At 44.0% G+C, this 18,696-nt stretch overlaps 1 pseudogene; it reads left to right on the forward strand.

Moving 5' to 3' along the window:
• Window positions 1-18,435: 18,435 nt before the first annotated feature.
• LOC122797362 lies at window positions 18,436-18,583 on the forward strand (annotated as a pseudogene).
• The last annotated feature ends 113 nt before the right edge of the window (window positions 18,584-18,696 follow it).

The raw sequence follows: 18,696 nt of genomic DNA on the forward strand, positions 1-18,696 counted from the left end.
CCAATTTATTTGTATTGGATAACTTGCAAAGGGCAAAGAAAGACAGATATATAGTAGAAAATATGATGCAAGAGAAACACAAATGATTTTCAATGCAGGGGGGACACAGAAGACAAAATAAAAAGGCTAAATAGTATAGTAAACATATAAAAGTATCAAGTTAGGGTATAGGGTGAAAATAAAAACTGAAAAGCATGTTATGAGGAAAGAATTTATTATGTAAGATGTGGGTACAAAAAGTGAGTATTAAAAGTGCAACAAATAAAGACAGGTTACATATAGAAGGGTTAATGAAATGGTAGATTTTTCTATGGAGATTAATGCTGCAAAAAATATTGGTCAAGGGACAAATGCAATATAATCAGATGAGTGAATAATTCTGTTAAATATATGCAAGTTTGAATAATATATTAAACATGCATTGTTGGATATGGTAGTGTTAAATAAGTATGGACAATGGCTTAAAAATGAATATCATTTGAACATTTTCAAAACCTAAGATTTGGATATGGTATCTTATGCAGTTTATGATGGAAAGAAAGCAGAGATAAAAAAAATGAAACACTAAACTACATAACACACTGATGGAAAAGAAAGAACGTCAGAGCCGCATACTGCTCTTGATTAATTTTATTAATATAAAACAAATTAAGAGGTTAAGCGCTTTCATCCTCAAGTTTGCAGAACTTCTTCAGAACCTTCTGAATTCAACATGAAACACTCAAGAAATGGTACTCAGGAGTCTTGTGTTAAAAAAAGATGTCCAGTTACTGATATCTGGTATGCAGGGTGTGTTACTTAAAATGGATAAACTGGATACCAAAATAGAAAGCTTCAAATAAGAGTCCAGAAAGAAGATTGAATATTTAGAAATTATTATGAAAGAACAAAGTTTACAAATCAGCAGTATGGAAGAAGCTTTACGTGATTATGAAGGGAGAATAACTGAAGATGAGTCTCTGACTGAATTTCTTTTGAAACAAAATAACTCATTCATAGATAAAATTGATTATTTAGAAAACAGACAGACAGACAAAATAGCATTAGAATGTATGGTATACCTAAAAGGTATGAGCGAAACAATACAATAAACTTCTTAACAACCTGGCTGCATAAAACATTAAATCTACCTTAAACTTTATCTTTTGGAATTGAAAGGGCACATGGATTCCTGAGAGTTCCTTCGAAGAAGGAAAACTTAGCACTGAGTTCAATTACAGTTAAGTTTATGTTCAGCTTAGAAAAAGATCAAATATTAAAAACAGCCCACCAATTAAAATATGTGAATGTTTAGTCAGATTTGAGAATGGTTATTCCAGTAAAGTAATGTGTAAAAGAAAATATTAAAAAGAACAGTGTTAAAGCCACATTGGAGTTACCTGCAATGGGAACTAAAATATTTAACACACTGGAGGAGGCACACACTTTTGTCAACAAAAATAAAATCATTTATAATACTGAAGAAATGTATTTGAACAGTGTATCCCTTGAGAGACAGAATTATCTAAATTCCAGGAAAACTGCTTATAAAATTTAAAAAAGTTACACACAAGTGACTTTTACTCTCTGATTGCAGGACTTTTATTTTATTTTATTCTCAAATTGTTTTATTAGAGTTTTAAAACATATAACAATTTAAAACAAGAAATAATTTAAAACTAAAATTATAATGAGAAAAGTTTCACAACAGTAAATTTATAATAAAAAACTATTTACAATGGTGTCTACATAAACAAAGGCAATTAATCATTCAAATTATATATTTATGTCTTATATTTATGTCTCTTATGGAGTCTATTAGCTATTGCTCATAAAGTAATAAATATAAACTGGAAACAAGAGACTCGTCTTTCATTTAAAGAGTTCAAGAATATTGCAATTAATTCTTCTCAACAGGATTAAATACAAACAAGATGAGAACTGACAGAGTCACTTCATATTATAAGTCTTGGAAAAAAGTTAAAGAGATACTTGAAAAACTGAATATATGATGATATGACTTTCAGTTTCTGAAACAATAGATTTACCCTTTAAGTAGAAGGTTTGTATTGGACTTTAAGCTTGAAAACATATTTAAGTATGTATTTATAATTTAAGCTAAAACATTTTTCATGATAAGGAATATAAATGGTTAGTTTTACTTGTTTTACTATATTTCCACTGAAAGAATTAATATATTTCATTTGACTAAACTTATACATATATTTCTAAATGTTAAACAAATATTTCCTCAAAGAGAATGTCATAAAATTATAAGCAAAAGCTTTGGTAACTTTAAGACTATATAAGTTAAGAATTTTATTTTATTTGTTTTACTTTGCTTATTATGTGCATTGCTGGGTTAACTAAATGTCAGATCTAAGTAATATGCTAATTAGAAGTGCTGGTGATTTTGTTTTACATATCATTTGTGAAGTGATTAAACTTTAAAAAATTTGAGAAGTAAAGAATGTTCCAGCTGTGTAAAAATGTTTGATTCTTTTGTGCCTTGCTTCCCTCCTGCTCTTTGAGCTCTTCTGAAGAAAATCTAGGTCAAAGTCCATCACTGATGTAGGTGAAAACAGGAAGGAGCTTTCTTTTCCTTTCTTTTTTTTCAAGTATATATGAGACTAAAAATAACATTTTTAATATTTATTTAGAAGTGAAGAACTGGTAAAACAAATGCTATAGTAATGTTTATATTGAGCTGTTGCTGACATTAATGTGCTTACATTTTGCTGAATGTTAACAGCTTATGCTGTAGTATTATTAACTCTAACTATACATATTAATGGAGAAAAGTAAAGTTAGATGTCTGTTACTGATTAGAACAGTTTAAAAGAATTAAGAAAAATGACAAACTTACAGAGGAAATTAGCAGATACTGTATGATGTGATTTGTTATTTTCACATGCTGTAATCAAGTTATATTTAACACTTTTTATTTCAATTTTGATCAAATAACTTACAAAATATAACAGTTAACTAATATACAAAAAATGCAAAGAAACTATGTACAGACTCCACAACGAAATTTGACAATTAATCAACCCTTAATATTTTTTCAGTAATGTTTTAAGCTTTTGCCAAGATAAATCTGTATGTGTAAGATTTGAAGTCCTATTGTACATTGTCTGTATTTCTTTATTACATATACTTTTTGCTAAGCACATGAATTCAGTAAAACAGAGGATGTTCATGCTTTTTCAATTTATTGTAATGATTTTCCTAGCCATAGCTAGAATTGACCATAGAAGATGTACCTGTATTTTTGATATGGAATCTAGAACTGGAGTATTAAATAAAATCAAGGAATCTGAAATAATACAATTGTCTGACCACAATGCTTTAACAAAATTTCTAAATTCAGACCAAAATGGTACAATCATTCTACATTCAATAATCATGTGAAGCCAATTAGCATCTATAATCTCATCACATCTCCAATATTTTATTTTATTTTATTTTTATAAATCAAAACAATTTCATATGGTATGAAAAAGCTTCTATGTAGATATCTCCAAGTAGATAGTTTCCAAAAATGTGATGAAGTAGTGCAATTTACAGATTTTAATGTTAACTTCTTGTTCATTTCTGAAAAAAGTTTCATTATTAATCTTTGTTGAATATTCCCAAAAAAGATGAGTCAAAAGGAACCAGTTCCAATCTTAAAATGTTATATATTATTGATAAATAAGACTTATCTTTTGATTCTTAGCTATTAATCTTAAAGAAAAATTCCAAAATTATTGGTATGGGTTTTTTATTCATATTTAATGTTAGTTGTATTTCATTGCTGATAAATTGTCTAAATATTTGAATATCTAAGCAATTATTTTTCTTCATGTTATATTTAACTGATAAATGATCAACTGAAGGTATTGTATTTCCATCTAGGAATTGATACTAAAACTTTAAATGTCTTCTTCAAAATCAAGCATTTTATTAAAATTAAATGACCCCACACAACCATTTGTACATGCTATAGGAAACATCAAAGTTAATAATGCTTTAACTAGGTGGTTACTATCCATTACTTTCCTAAACATATTTAAAATGTAATTGACATATGTAATAGAAACAGGAAAAATTCTATTATTCAGACAATAATCTTTTATAACCCTATACATTTTATTAAGGATTGAGTTATAAATTGTATTTATTTCAACTGTATTATTTGAAAATAAGAGTTCTTCATGCAGTGACTTGCAGTCTGAAGTATAAGAGGAATTTAATCAGTTGTTGTGTCTTTCGGCTTTTCCCGGTTAGGGGTCGCCACAGCGGAACTCCGGTCCGCTAATGATTGGCAGTTGATTTTTACGTGCTGAGTTGCCAGCCCTAATGCACAACCTTCAAGGAAGGTACGTCCATTCACGCATGTCTCCACGCAGATGATGCTCTAGCTGAGAGTCGAACCAGTCAGCGTCTTACTGTGAGGCAACAACGCTACCGCAGCACCATCACCGCGGATATAAGAGGAAGTTAATCAGTCACTTACTATATTTAGGATTACAGATTTAGCATATAAATCCATATTAGGAATCCCAATTACACCTTCCACCCATGCGTTAACATGCCAATCAAGTCATATTCTTGGTTTTTGAGGGTACCACAAAAATGTAATTAATATAGAGTTTAATTGTTTAATAGTTTTATTAGATGGCATTCAAATTAATGATTGTATATAGTATAATATTTTGGCAGAATAATCATTTTTATTAATGTAAGTTTATCTTCCATAGTAAACTACATTTTATTCCATTTGTGTTATTAATTTTAATAATGCATTTACTAATATTTTATAATTAGTGTTTGTTGTGTCTTTCCAGCTCTTTTTTTGTACTGATTCCTAAATATTTAAGTTCTTTATTTCCCAGTTGAAATCCTTATGATTTATAACAAAAGCATTTATTTTTTTTATTTATCAATAATCTTTCTGTTTATTATGATTAAAGCTTAAAGATGAAATCCTTTCAAAATGTTTTATTAAATTAACAATGTGCTCTAATGAATACTCAATATCACCAATAGTTAGTAGAATATCATAAGGAAATAATTGAATTTTAGAGTTATAGTTATTGTTTATGGAAAATCCCTTTATCTGTTTATTTGATCTAATAGATGCTGCAAAAGGTTTTACTGACAAAGAAAACAATAAGAGAGACAAAGAGCATACTTGCTTTGTTCCTTTAAATATTTTTGAAGAACTAGATAAGAATGAACCAATTTTTTAACATAAAATAATTAATTATTATACAATTTCATTATTAATTCCACAGTCTTTGAGTACTTTACATAGATAATCCCAATTAATTGAATTAAAAGCTTTATCTAAATCTAAGATTATAATTTAAAGCTCTTTATTGTTTTTGTTAGCAAAATCTATCACAGATAGGAGTCTAATAATGTTATTTTGAACTTTCCTATGTAGAATAACCAAAAATGCTTGGTCCTCTTCAACTAGTTTTGGCATCATGTTATATAATCTCTTTGCCAAAATAGACATAAACATTTTATAATCAACATTTAGAAGAGAGATTGCACATTTGGATGAACATAGTTTTGGGTCTTTTCATTCTTTCAGAATAGGAGATATTAATGAAAATTTCCAAGAAGGAGACAAGTTTAATGTATTTTTTAACTCTTCAAACACTTTTAAAAGAGCTTTTAGAATACTATCGGGAATTAATTTCTATATCTCTGGTATTATGCCATCCAAACCTGTGGCCTTGTTGTTTTTACATTCTTAATTTGCTCCTGTAGTTCTCTAAAAGAAATAGACTTATTTAATTTATTATTTTGTTCTTCTGTTAATTTATGCTTTATATTTTCTCTTAAAAAGTTATCAGTTAGTTTATCATTATCAAGTGTTAATTTGCTGTAATTAATAAATTATAATGTTTCCTAAAACCTTCTAGTATATCTTTTAGGTCTGTTGCTTTTCTAGTTTTATCATTAATTGTGTATGTAATCTCATTAATCGATTTATATTACTTATTCTTTTACACTTTATGGCTAATCTATGTAAATTGTTAGGGTTAATAGAGTAAGACTGAATCTTCATTTTTTTCCATATTTACTGATGCTTTGTGGTTCAGTATTTCCAAGTATTTCTGATTTAAATCTTTTGGTTTAAGGTTTACTTTTTTATCATAAGGTTTGAGATTTAGTTTTAGTTTCTCTATTTTTGACCCTATTTCAGTTAATTCCTTGTCCCAATCTTTTCTTTTGCAGAGACAGCAATTCTTAATTCTGCTTTATATGTATGCTTTTAGTGTATCCCACAAAACAGTATCAGTAACTTCTCTAGTATTATTAAATTCCACAAATAAATGTAATTCTTTTAATAACTATTCCTTGAAACCTTTATTTTTTATAATATAAGCAGGAATTATTTGACAAAAAATTAAATAATTAGATTTCATATTAAAAGCAATAGCATTGTGATCAGACAGTGGATATAAAATTATTTGTACTTGAGTCTATTAGATGTAAAGACTTTATCAATATGTGTGTACCAAATCTGAATGAATAATGTGTATAAGGGAGTTTACCTATTTTAAATCATAAATATCTTGTAAATTCATTATGTTTATAAAATGTTTTAGTTGTTTAGCAGCAGCAGTTGTTTTGGATTTTTTTGTCTTCAGTAGTCTCTCTTTCTGATAAGATGCAATTAAAATCACCAGCTAATAACATTTCTCCTTTTGCATACACATATATATATATATATATATATATATATATATATATATATATATACTATTTTAGATCCAATTCCAGAATCCAGTACACATTCACAAATGTATAATACTTTTTGTTTATCTCAAAAACCACCAATACCATCATGCCATTTTTATCTGAATAGGTATCAACAATTTTAGGCATAGTCAGGGATTTCTTACAAAGTATAAGTGTGCCTCTTCTTTTTGAACTATAATGACAGTCTATAAGTACTGAATAGTCTTTCAATAATAGCTTTTCTAAGTGTTATTTTAATAAATGTGTTTCCTGGAAAAAAATATATGGGCTTTATTTAATATTTTAAGATATTTGATAAGACTACCTCTCTTCATGGGATTATTTTAATATTTAGTGAAATACATCTATAAGATGACATCTTTGAAATAAAACCATTGTAAGAAAAGTATGTTATGGCTGTGAAGTAAGAAATAAAATTTATTTTTATTAAATCTTGTTACGGACAAAATCATGAATCTAATAATAAACTAATAAAAAAATGTACATCTCCTAACATGGAATAGTATATTCCTGGTTAGCTAGTGTACTTATGTAAACTACCCGTATTCATTGCCTTACCACAATCAGAACTATCCTATTGCTTCCATCTCTAAGCTAATGTTATTTACCAGTCTATACTAAACTATGGAAAATTATTTCTGTACCGATATTTTCCAAAGTTATGATTTTACTTTACTATATATACAATTATTAACTATTACATAGTCAATAAACAGCCTTTACTATAACAAAGCTAATGCCAACATAGCTTATAATTGTTTCGTATTAAAGTTATTATTAATAAAAATATAACTATTTAAAGTCAGTCTGGTAGTTGTAACTCATATTTGTATTATAATGAAATAAGATCTCTGAAATTCCACTAATAATCCTATATATATATATATATATATATATATATATATATATACCGCATTTCCCCGAAAACAAGAACAGGTCTTATACTCTTTCCCTCGCCAATATAGGCATTAGGGCTTATTATCAGGGGATGCCTTATTTACCCACACCATCCAACAATCTACCTTTATTCATTTATTCATGTACAAAAAAACAGCATTTATTAATGAACACAAGTTGACATTTATTTATTACTTTTCTGTTATTGGACCACAGTTCTAATGCATTAAAACAGTTGTGTGAGAATTCTATATAAACAGTGCACCAAACATTTCAACTTCAGAATATCTGCACCTTGGCTTTCACAGTTATTCAAATATAAGACATGTCATCTTCTTCTGGAACATTGTCATAAGTGTCCAACCCCCGAATTACGACCCGAATTTCTTGTGACTCCATTTCCTGTAGAACCATTGGCCCCAATCTGTCATGACTAGCAATAGAACTCTCCTTAAATGAGCACTGCTTGTCCAAGTAGCCTGTTCGTAGTGCATTGGCAACACATCTGTCAGTGATTTTATCCCATGACTTTTTCACCCAAGTCACGAACTCTTGCAGGCTAATCTTCACAAAGTTTCCATGCTGATTTCTTTCTATTCTATTTTCAATGTAGTCATTGAGTTCAACGCGCAAATGGTCCTTGAATGGCTTGTTTATTGCAATATCAAGAGTCTGGAGATAGGCAGTCATTCCTGCGGGAATCATTATTTGATCTATTCTTCTCTGTGCAAGGAATTTCTTAATATCTTTAGCGCAGTGAGTGCTGATTGAATCCCAGACTAGCAGACCTCTTTTGTCACCTCGCAAAACAAGTGGCAGCATTACATCGACCCACTTCCTTATAGCTGCTTGTGTGCAACAGGCTTTTTTGATTTCAAGAATGTAAATGCCTGAAACAGGTTCAGTCTTATTTTTCTTGCCCTTACTAATGATTAGAGGTGGGATTTTCTTTCCATCTAGACGAATTGCCAAAATACAGGTAACACGTGCACTCTCGTGACCAGTGGAGGGAATGTAGATTGATGAGGCACCCCTCTGATCAATTGTTGTTTGAGATCCTTGGCCCATAAACACTGCAGTTTCATCCATAGCAATCATGTTGGAGAGTTGGTATTTAGAAAAGTCAATGCCATCAACAAAGGACTTGAAAGCAAGTGCACATTTAATAACTTCAGTATCTTCCTGCTTGAACAGTGTTGTTGATCTTCTTAGAGATAGTTCATATCGGTGAAGGACGCCATCCAGCCAATTTTGTGATGCTTTGAATTCTTCTGGGGATATTTCTAACTGTGGTGCCATTGCAAGGGCAAAAGCTTGGATATCAGCACTGCGCACAACCAAAGCCTTTGCTCTCCTGTTAGCAATCCACTCACAGATGATGTCTTCCAGCTCAGGAAATAATGGTTGCCAACCTGATCCACACTTGCACTTCTTAGCATAACCCTCATTGGCCTGTTGACTGAGGTTATCGTACTCTGCAAGCCATTTTCAGACCATTTGGAGGTCTAAGCCATCAGATTCTTTCCCCGGGAGTCCGCCACAATTTCTTTCTTGTACATGACGGAATAGCTCTTTCTTTTTGCACTCATCTTGTCTGGGGGGTTTAATTTGGAGACTTACAAGACCGGAGTGGCAACAGAAAATGACGCTGTCTACAAAGAGAAGGCACACCCACAACCATGCAGTATCACGTGTTCTATGCATGTTGTCTGTACGCTGATTGATCAAAAATTACCTGCCAGTGTTTATGGGCCAAGGATCTCAACCGTCATGTGTGAGTGATGGTTAGGGTTACAGTAAGAATTGTGGAGTAGTCCTAGGCAAAGAATCTTATGACTTTCTGCAAAAAGAAGAAATTGGGTGTCCGAATGGCCCAAAAATGGTGAGCAGAGTACGATATCCTCAGTCAACAGGTGTCAATAATATTATTTTGTAATTCAACACGTCCATTATGTGTTGTTGACAAGGTTAACTGGGGCTTATTTTTGGGGTAGGGTTTATATCATGACCCCCCTTGAAAACCATGCTAGGCCTTATTCTGTGGGTAGGTCTTATTTACAAAGAAATACGGTATGTAACCCGGGAAAAGAGCTCTCCTGCCTGAGTAGAAGTGGAAGCCATGAGGGGGTCCCTCCCGATGGAAGTCATTAAGGGAGAGAGAGGCAGAAAATGGCTGGGCTAGGAGAGCTGCTGCCTGGGTGAGGGGGTCCAGACCGCAACCACCTCCAGGATGGAAGTCCGGAAAGGGGATAGAGGTGTAAAGGGGTCAGGTAGGGAGCGCTCCCTCCTGTGTGGGAGGGTCCAGGTCGTACCCCCCAGTGGAACAGAAGTCCCCAAGGGACCGTTTGGTGGAAGGCTGTGGGGCCAGGAGTGCTCCTGCCAGGCAGGGGGAAGGCGTCCGACATCGCCCGGTACCCAACGGTGTTCCTAAAATGTCACAAAGTCCCCAGAATGGCTCTGGACCAGAAAGGAGGGGGACGTGGAAGTCCCGATGAAGGTGTACCTACCCCTCTGCAGCCGACTGGAGTTCCACAAGGGTGGCCGGGATTGGAGGGAGGTCCCCCTGAAAGGCTCAGAGGGCAGCGGGACATGGCACGGTTTGGCAGCCAGCAGGGTATTTGGGGAAGACGGGGACAGTGGTGCTCTGGACCATAAAGGAGCATGGGGTCGGAAGTCCCGATGAGGGCATGCCTGCCCCTCAACGGCCGAGGGGAGTTCCGTGGGGCCGGCTGGGAATGGAGGGAGGTCCCCCCTGAGAGGCTCTGGGAGCAAGGGGGACACAGCACAGTTTGGCAGCCTCCAGGAGATATGCGGGAGACAGGGACCGTGGTGCTCTGGACCTGAAAGTAGGGGGATGTGGAAGTCCTGATGAGAGCGTGCCAACTACTCAGTGGCTGGGGGCAGTTCCACAAGGGCAGCCTCGATCAGAGGGAGGTCCCCCTGAGAGGCTCCGAGGGCAAGGTGGACACAGCACGGTTTGGCAGCCTGCAGGGGACATGGATGCGGCAGGGTCCCCTGAGATGAGTCGGAGGCAGTGGCCAGGAGAGTTGCCTGACAGCGCAGGTGTGCCGAGGGCTGCCCCAGGAAGCCAGGTCTGCTTTCGCTTCCTCCCAGCCTCGAGGGGTGCGGAGATACAGCCACCATGGTGTCTCGCACCCGGGTTCGGCGGGGAGGGTTGGCCAACTGTGCAGGCATGTTGAGGGCCATCGCCAGAAGCCAGGTCTGCGATTGCATCCTCCCAGGCCCCAGGGGTGCTCAGATATGGTCGCTGTGGCATCTTGTGCCCGGTTCCAGTGGGGGGAGTCGGCCGACAGAGCGGGTGTGCTGGGGGCCACCCCTGGAAGCCAGGTCTGTGTTCACATCCTCCCAGGCCCCAGGTGTGCCGAGATACAGCCGCCGTGGCGTCTTGCGCCCGGCTCCGGCGGGGGGAGTTGGCCGACAGCACGGGTGTGCTGAGGGCCACAACTGGAAGCTAAGTCAGCCTCTGGTCCTTCATCCAGCACTGCACTGATGCCACCCTGCGAACAGCACCACTCAGGAGGCAAGGGAGCACGTGCCAGAAGGCTCAAAGTGAAGCACATTTGTTGGCACCTGGCACAGCTGAGGAGCAAGAAGGAGGCACAAGACTAAATGCACCGAGATGCCGGAACCTGGGGCCATATCCTGTGTAAGTTTGAAAGCCCTAGGTGGAGGGCAAAGGGGAGAACCAGCATCATGGAAGTCTGGATGAGGGTCTGGCTGAGGCCTCGTGGACCAGCAGAGTTCCACGAGGCAGGGAAAAATCAGAGAGAGGCTCTGAAGGCAGATTTGACACATAACGATTTGGCAGGAGTTATGCAAACAGGAAAAGAGCTCTCCTGCCTGGGTAGAAGTGTAAGCCATGAGGGGGTCCCTCCTGATGAAAGTTCTTAACGGAGAGAGAGGTGGAAAATGGCTGGACTGGGAGAGCTGCCTCCTGGGTGAGGGGGTCCGGACCGCAGCCCCCTTCAAGATGGAAGTGCAGAAGGGGGATAGAGGTGGAAAGTGGCCGGGCAGGGAGCACTCCCTCCTGTGTGAGGCGGTCTGGATCATGCCCCCCCAGTGGGATGGAAGTCCCCAAGTGAGCAACTGGCGGAAAGCTGCAGGGCCAGGAATGCTCCTGCCAGGCAGGGGGAAGGCGTCTGACCTCACCCAGTACCAGACGGCATCCCCAAAATGTCGCAACTTCCCCAGAATGGCTCTGGACCTGAAAGGAAGGGGACGTGGAAGTCCCGATGAGACTGTGCCTGCCTCTCAGCAGCCAAAGGGAGTTCTGTGAGGCTGGCCTGGATTGAAGGGAATTCCCTCTGAGAGGCTCTGAGGGCATGGGGACACGGTTCGGCCAGGCAGCCTCCAGGAGATCTGGGGGAGATGGGGACCGTGGTGCTCTGGATAGGAAAGGAGTGTGGGTTCGGAAGTCCCGATGAGGGTGTGCCTGCCCCTCAGTTGCCAAGGGGAGTTCCGCGGGGCCGGCCGGGACCAGCGAGAGGTCCCACAGAGGGGCTCCAAGGGCACAAAGACACGGCCTGGCAGCCTCCAGGAGATCTGGGGAAGACGGGGACCGTGGTGCTCTGGACCGGAAAGGAGGGGGATGTGGAAGTCCCGATGAGAGCGTGCCTGCCCCTTGGCAGCCGAGTGGAGCTCTGCAGGTTCACCCAGGATCGGATAGAGGTCCCCCTGAGAGGCTCCAAGGGCACAGGGACATGGCCCAGCCAGGCAGCCTCCAGGAGATCTGGGGAAGATGGGGGATCTGTGGTGCTCTGGATCAGAAAGGAGCATGGGCTCAGAGGTCCCGATGAGGGCATGCATGCCCTTCGGCACCCGACAGGAGTTCCGCGAGGGTGGCCTGGATCAGAGGGAGGTCCCCCTGAGAGGCTGTGAGGGCATGGGGACACAGCCCAGCCAGGCAGCCTCCAGGAGATATGCGGAGATGGGGACTGTGGTGCTCTGAACCTGAAAGGAAAGGGACGTGGAAGTCCTGATGAGAGCGTGCCTGCCCCTTGGCGGCCGTAGGGAGTTCCGTGAGGGTGGCCTGGATCTGAGGGAGGTCCCCCTGAGAGGCTCCAAGGGCACATGGACACGGCACGGCCAGGCAGCCACCAGGAGATTTATGGGAGATGGGGACTGTGGTGCTCTGAACCTGAAAGGAAGGGAACGTGGAAGTCCTGATGAGAGTGTGCCTGCCCCTCGGCGGCTGGGGGGAGTTCCATGAGGGTGGCCTGGATCAGAGGGAGGTCCCCCTGAGAGGCTCTGAGGACACGGGGACATGGCCCAGCCAGGCAGCCTCCAGGAGATTTGGGGAAGACGGGGACCATGGTGCTCAGGACTGGAAAGGACGAGGATGTGGAAGTCCCGATGAGAGCATGCCTGCCCTTCAGCAGGTGAGGGGAGTTCCGCAGGGCTGGCCATGACTGGTGGGAGGTCCCCCTAGAGGCTCCGAGGGCATGAGGACATGGCCAGGCTGGGCAGCCTCCAGGAGATCTGGGGAATACAGGGACTATGGTGCTCTGGACCGGAAAGGAGCATGGACCTGGAAGTCCCAATGAGGGTGTGCCTGCCCCTCCACGGCTGAGGGGTGTTCCACGGGGCCACCCGGGAATGGAGGGAGGTCCTCCTGAGAGGCTCTGAAGGCATGGGGACATGGCCCAGCCTGAAGGCACGGGGACATGGCCCAGCCAGGCAGCCTCCAGGAGATCTGGGGAAGATGGGGACTGTGATGCTCTGGACCAGAAAGTAACGTGGGCCCAGAAGTCCCGATGAGGGTGTGCCTGCCCCTTGTCAGCTGAGCGGAGTTCCACGGGGCCAGCTGGGACCAGAGGAAGGTCCCCCTGAGGGGCTCCGAGGGCACAAGGACACAGCCCGGCCAGGCAGCCTCCAGGAGATATGCGGGAGATGGGGACTGTGGTGCTCAGGACCTGAAAGGAAGGGGACGTGGAAGTCCTGATGAGAGCGTGCCTCCCCCTCGGTGGCCTGGGGGAGTTCCACGAGGGTGGCCTGGATTGGAGGTAGGTCCCCCTGAGAGGTTCTGAGGGCATGGCGACACGGCACGATTTGGCAGCCTCCAGGAGATATGCAACCCAGGAAAAGAGCGCTCCAACCAGAGTGGAAGTGGAAACCCGGATGGGGGAGTTCATCCTGGTGGAAGTCCAGAAGGGAGAGAGAGGGGCAGACGGAGGCCGGGCAGGAAACACTCCCTCCTTGGTGAGAGGGTCTGGATCGTACCCGCGGTGGGATGGAAGTCCTCAAGGGAGCATCTGGCAGAAGGCAGTGGGGCCAGATGTGCTCCTGCCTGGTTGAGCGGGGTCTGACAGAGCCCCCACGATGGAAGTACTCAAGGGAGCATGTGGTGGAAGGCTGCGGGGTCAGGAGTGCTCCTGCCAGGCAGGAGGAAGGCATCCAACCTCACCCGGTACCCAACCGCGATCCTGAAATGTCGCAAAGTCCCCAGAATGGCTCTGGACTGGAAAGGAGGGGGGCTCAGAAGTCCCGATGAGAGCATGCCTGCCCCTCTGCGATCCAGGGAAGTTCCACGACGGTGGTCTGGATCAGAGGAAGGTCCCCCTGAGAAGCTCCGAGGGCATGGAGACATGGCCCGGCAGCCTTCAGGAGATCTGGGGAAGATGGGGACCGTGGTGCTCTGGACCAGAAAGGAGGGGGATGTGGAAGTCCCGATGAGAGCGTGCCTGCCCCTCGGCAGGCAAGGGAAGCTCAGCAAGGGAGGCCTGGATCGGAGGGAGGTCCCCCTGAGAGCCTCTGAGGGTGACATGGCACAGCTTGGAAGCCAGCAGAGGACATGGAGGTGGTGGGGTCCCCTAGGTGAGCCTTGGGCTGCGGCCGAATAAAGAGATCTCTTTACAGGGTCGAAGGGGAGGGTCGCCATGGTAGGCCCTTACTGAAGTCCTTAAGGGAGCTTCGTGCAGAGGCCTGCAGGCTTGGAGACTTCCTGGCTTGGCAGAGGTATCCGACCCTGCCCCGTTCTCAAAGGCGTTTTCGAAAAATCGCAAAGTCCCCAGAGTAGCCCTGGATTGGAAAGGAGGTGGACTTTGGAAGTCCGTATGAGAGCGTACCTGCCCCTCCACAGCCAGGGGGAGGTCGCACCCTGGAGGTTTGCTCCCCTGATCACCTGGCAGGCATGTGTGATCCACCACGATTTGGCAGCCTCCAGAAGTTATGGGATGATAGGGTGTCTCAGAGTGTGAGTGCGGGTCTCAGCCCCAGGGGATAATGTTCTGCCAGGTGTCTCCATGGGGTTGAGGTGCTCTCACGGGCCTCTTCCTCCCTGCTGGAAGTCCGTATGAGAGTGGATCTGCCCCTCAGCAGCCGAGGGGCATTCTGTGAGGCTGGTCGCACCCTGCAGGCTTGCTCCCCTGATCACCTGGTGGGAACACATGATCTGGCATGATTTGGCAGCCTCCAGGAGTTAAGGGATGACATGGTGTCTCAGAGTGTGAGTCGGGGTCTCAGCCCCAGGGGGAGAATGTTCTTCCAGGTGTCTGCATGGGGTTGAGGTGCCCTCATGGGCCTCTTCCTCCTGGCCAAAAGTCTGTATGAGAGTGGATCTTCCCCTCAGTGGCCAAGGGGAGTTCTGTGGGGCCAGTCGCACCCTGCAGGTACATCCCCTGGAAGGACTGGTGGGCACGCGTGATCTGGCAAGATTTGGCAGCCTTTGGGAGCTGAAGGACGATGGGGCATCCCATCAAAATGCATGCGTGTGAGTGCCCCAGTCTGGGTCCCAGCTCAGGGAGAGGGAAGACAGGGTGTCCTGTCAGAGTCCATGTCCCAGCCCTGGGTGATGTCCTGTCAGGTGTCTGTGTGGGATTGAGGTGCCCTTACCCACTGTCCATCGATCGATATGGATGACCGACTCCCACTGGTGGAGGGCCACCGCAGCGTGGCTCTGTGGGTCACGACTTGTGGGTTGAGCTTCTCCATCCTGGGAGAGTGGTGCGAGTGGGGGTGTGGAGTGTGCATGACCCTCAGGGTGGAAGTCTAGGTGAGACTGATGAGCCCAGGATGAGGCAAAGGAGTCCTGTGACATGGCCACCATCCCCTGTCATCCCTGCATGGCTGAAGCATGGGGGGGAGCTCTCTACCACTTTTCTCTAGCTATGAGTGCTAACGCACACTGTGCTGGCCTGTGGCCCTCCGGGGTCTCGGTTGCCGGTCCACGACCAGCACCCAGGGTGCCCCCACCATGGGGAGAGGGACCCCTCCTGTTGGCAGACTTGTGGGCTCTGGCCCCTACTCTCTGCCCACCTGCTGAGATGCTCCTATCTGGTTGATCCTGCCAGTAGCATATGCTTGTCTCAAAGATTAAGCCATGCAAGTCTTGGTGCACACGGACACTACAGTGAAACTGCAAATGGCTCATTAAATCAGTTATGGTTCCTTTGATCGCTCCACCGTTACTTGGATAACTGTGGTAATTCTAGAGCTAATACATGCTGACGAGCGCTGACCTCCGGGGATGCGTGCATTTATCAGACCAAAACCAATCTGGGTCTCAGTCCAGCAGCTTTGGTGACTCAAGATAAACTTGGGCCAATCGCATGCCCTCATGGCGGCGACACAACATTCGAATGTCTGCCCTATCAACTTTTGATGGTACTATCTGTGCCTATCATGGTGACCATGGGTAATGGGGAATCAGGGTTCAATTCTGGAGAGGGAGCCTGAGAAATGGCTACCACAACAAAGGAAGGCAGCATGCGCGCAAATTACCCACTCCCGACTCAGGGAGGTAGTGATGAAAAATAACAATACAGGACTCTTTCGAGGCCCTGTAATTGGAATGAGTACACTTTAAATCCTTTACCGAGGATCTACTGGAGGGCAAGTCTGGTGCCAGCAGCCATGGTAATTCCAGCTCCAATTGTGTATATTAAAGTTGCTGCAGTTAAAAAGCTCATAGTTGGATCTTGGGATAGGGCTGGTGGTCTGCCGCGAGGTAAGCTACCACCTGTCCCAGCTCCTGCCTCTCGGTGCTCCCTCGATGCTCTTAACTGTGTGTCCCAGGGGTCCAAAGGATTTACTTTGAAAATATTAGAGTGTTCAAAGCAGGCCGGTCACCTGAATACTTCAGCTAAGAATAATGGAATAGAACTCCGGTTCTATTTTATTGGTTTTGGAACTGGGGCCATGATTAAGAGGAATGGCTGGGGGCATTCATATTGTACTGCTAGAGGTAAAATTCTTGGACCGGAGCAAGATTAACGGAAGCGAAAGCATTTGCCAAGAATGTTTTCATTAATCAAGAACGAAAGTTGTGGAGGTTCGAAGTTGATCAGATACCATTGTAGTTCTGACCATAAACTATGCCGGCTAGCGATCCGGTGGCATTATTCCCATGACCTGCCAGGGAGCTTCCGGGAAACCAAAGTCTTTCGGTTCTGGGGAGAGTATGGTTGCAAAGCTAAAACTTAAAGGAATTGACGGAAGGGCACCCCCAGGAGTGGAGCTTGCAGCTTAATTTGACTCAACACGGGAAACCTCACCTGGCCCGGACACAGAAAGGATTGACAGATTGATAGCTCTTTCTCAATTTTGTGGGTGGTGGTGCATGGCCATTCTTAGTTGGTGGAGAGATTTGTCTGGTTAATTCCAATAACAAACAAGACTCCATCATGCTAACTAGTTATGCGGCCCAGTGCAGTTGTCTACAACTTCTTAGAGGAACAAGTGGCTTTCAGCCACACGAGATTGAGCAATAACAGGTCTGTGATGCCCTTAGATGTCCGGGACTGCACGCGTGCTACACTGAATGGATCAGTGTGTATCTATCCTTGGCCGACAGGTCTGGGTAATCCGCTGAACCCCATTCGTGATAGGGACTGAAGATTGCAATTATTCCCCATGAACGAGGAATTCCCAGTAAGTGCGGGTCATAAGTTCGTGTTGATTAAGTCCCTGCCCTTTGTACACACTGCCCGTCACTACTACTGATTGGATGGTTTAGTGAGGTCCTCGGATCAGCCCTGCTGGAGTCAGTCACGGCCTCGGTGGTGTGCCAAAAAGACGATCATACTTGGCTATCTAGAGGAAGAAAAAGTCATAACAAGGTTTCCGTAGGTGAACCTACAGAAGGATCATTAACGCCAAGGGACCTGAGATGGTGCTGTCCCTGGGTACCAGGGCCTCTCCTTGCTCCACCACCCTGACCCTCTATGTCTCTCTCTCTCACGCCTATCTCTCTGTGCACCGTGGTGGAGGCCAGCAGGACTGAGCCCGTGGCTCCTGTGGGGGAGAGGGAAGGAGAGGGGAGGGAGGGGGGGTGGTGTCTGTCCCCCCTTGCCTCCTGGTGGCGGGAGGGAGGGGGTCCATCTGTGCGGTGGGAGGTGCGGGTGCTCCTCTGCTGCCATGAGGGGATGGTGGTGGAGGGTGAACCTGGCCCAATGGTGTGGTCCACCGCACACCCCAGAGGTGGCTGACTCCCCATGTTGTAGGGGGAGGGAGAGGGTGCCACCCTGGCAGGGGGGTGGTAGCCTCCCCTCTGTCTGTGTGGGGGCCATTCCTGGGGTGGCACACTGGAGTCCTCTCCCCTTGATGTTGGTCATGAGTACCTGTGGAGGATGCCTTGCTCCACGCTGGGTGTCGGTTCAAAGACCTAGAAGGTTGGTGGTGTGGACGTGCGCCAGCTGCTGCAGGACTCCCTGCTGTCTTGCGGTGTGGGGCCAGTAATCCCGGTCTGGGTGCCCATGACGATGCCTATGAAACCTCGCATGCTCATGTTGAGGTGTGATGATGTGTGGGCAGCGGTGCCCCGGCGAATGAGAACTGTATGTCTCTGAATGGTGGATCACTCAGTTCGTACGTCGATGAAAAAGGCAGCTAACTGCGAGAACTAATGTGGCGACACATTGATCATTGACACTTTGAACGCATTTTGCAGTCCTGGGTTACTCCCGGGGATACTCCAGTCTGAGGGTCGTCATGCCTTCTATCGCCTCAAGGGGTGTCCGGCCCCTGTCGAGGGTGCAGCTGGGGAGTCAAGGTAGCCCGCTGTGGGCCTCCCTGTCCCCCCAGGGAGAGATGCGGATGGAG

Source organism: Protopterus annectens, chromosome 3.part0, assembly GCF_019279795.1.
Source record: "Protopterus annectens isolate FY-2018-M chromosome 3.part0, PAN1.0, whole genome shotgun sequence".
Lineage (NCBI taxonomy): Eukaryota > Metazoa > Chordata > Ceratodontiformes > Protopteridae > Protopterus > Protopterus annectens.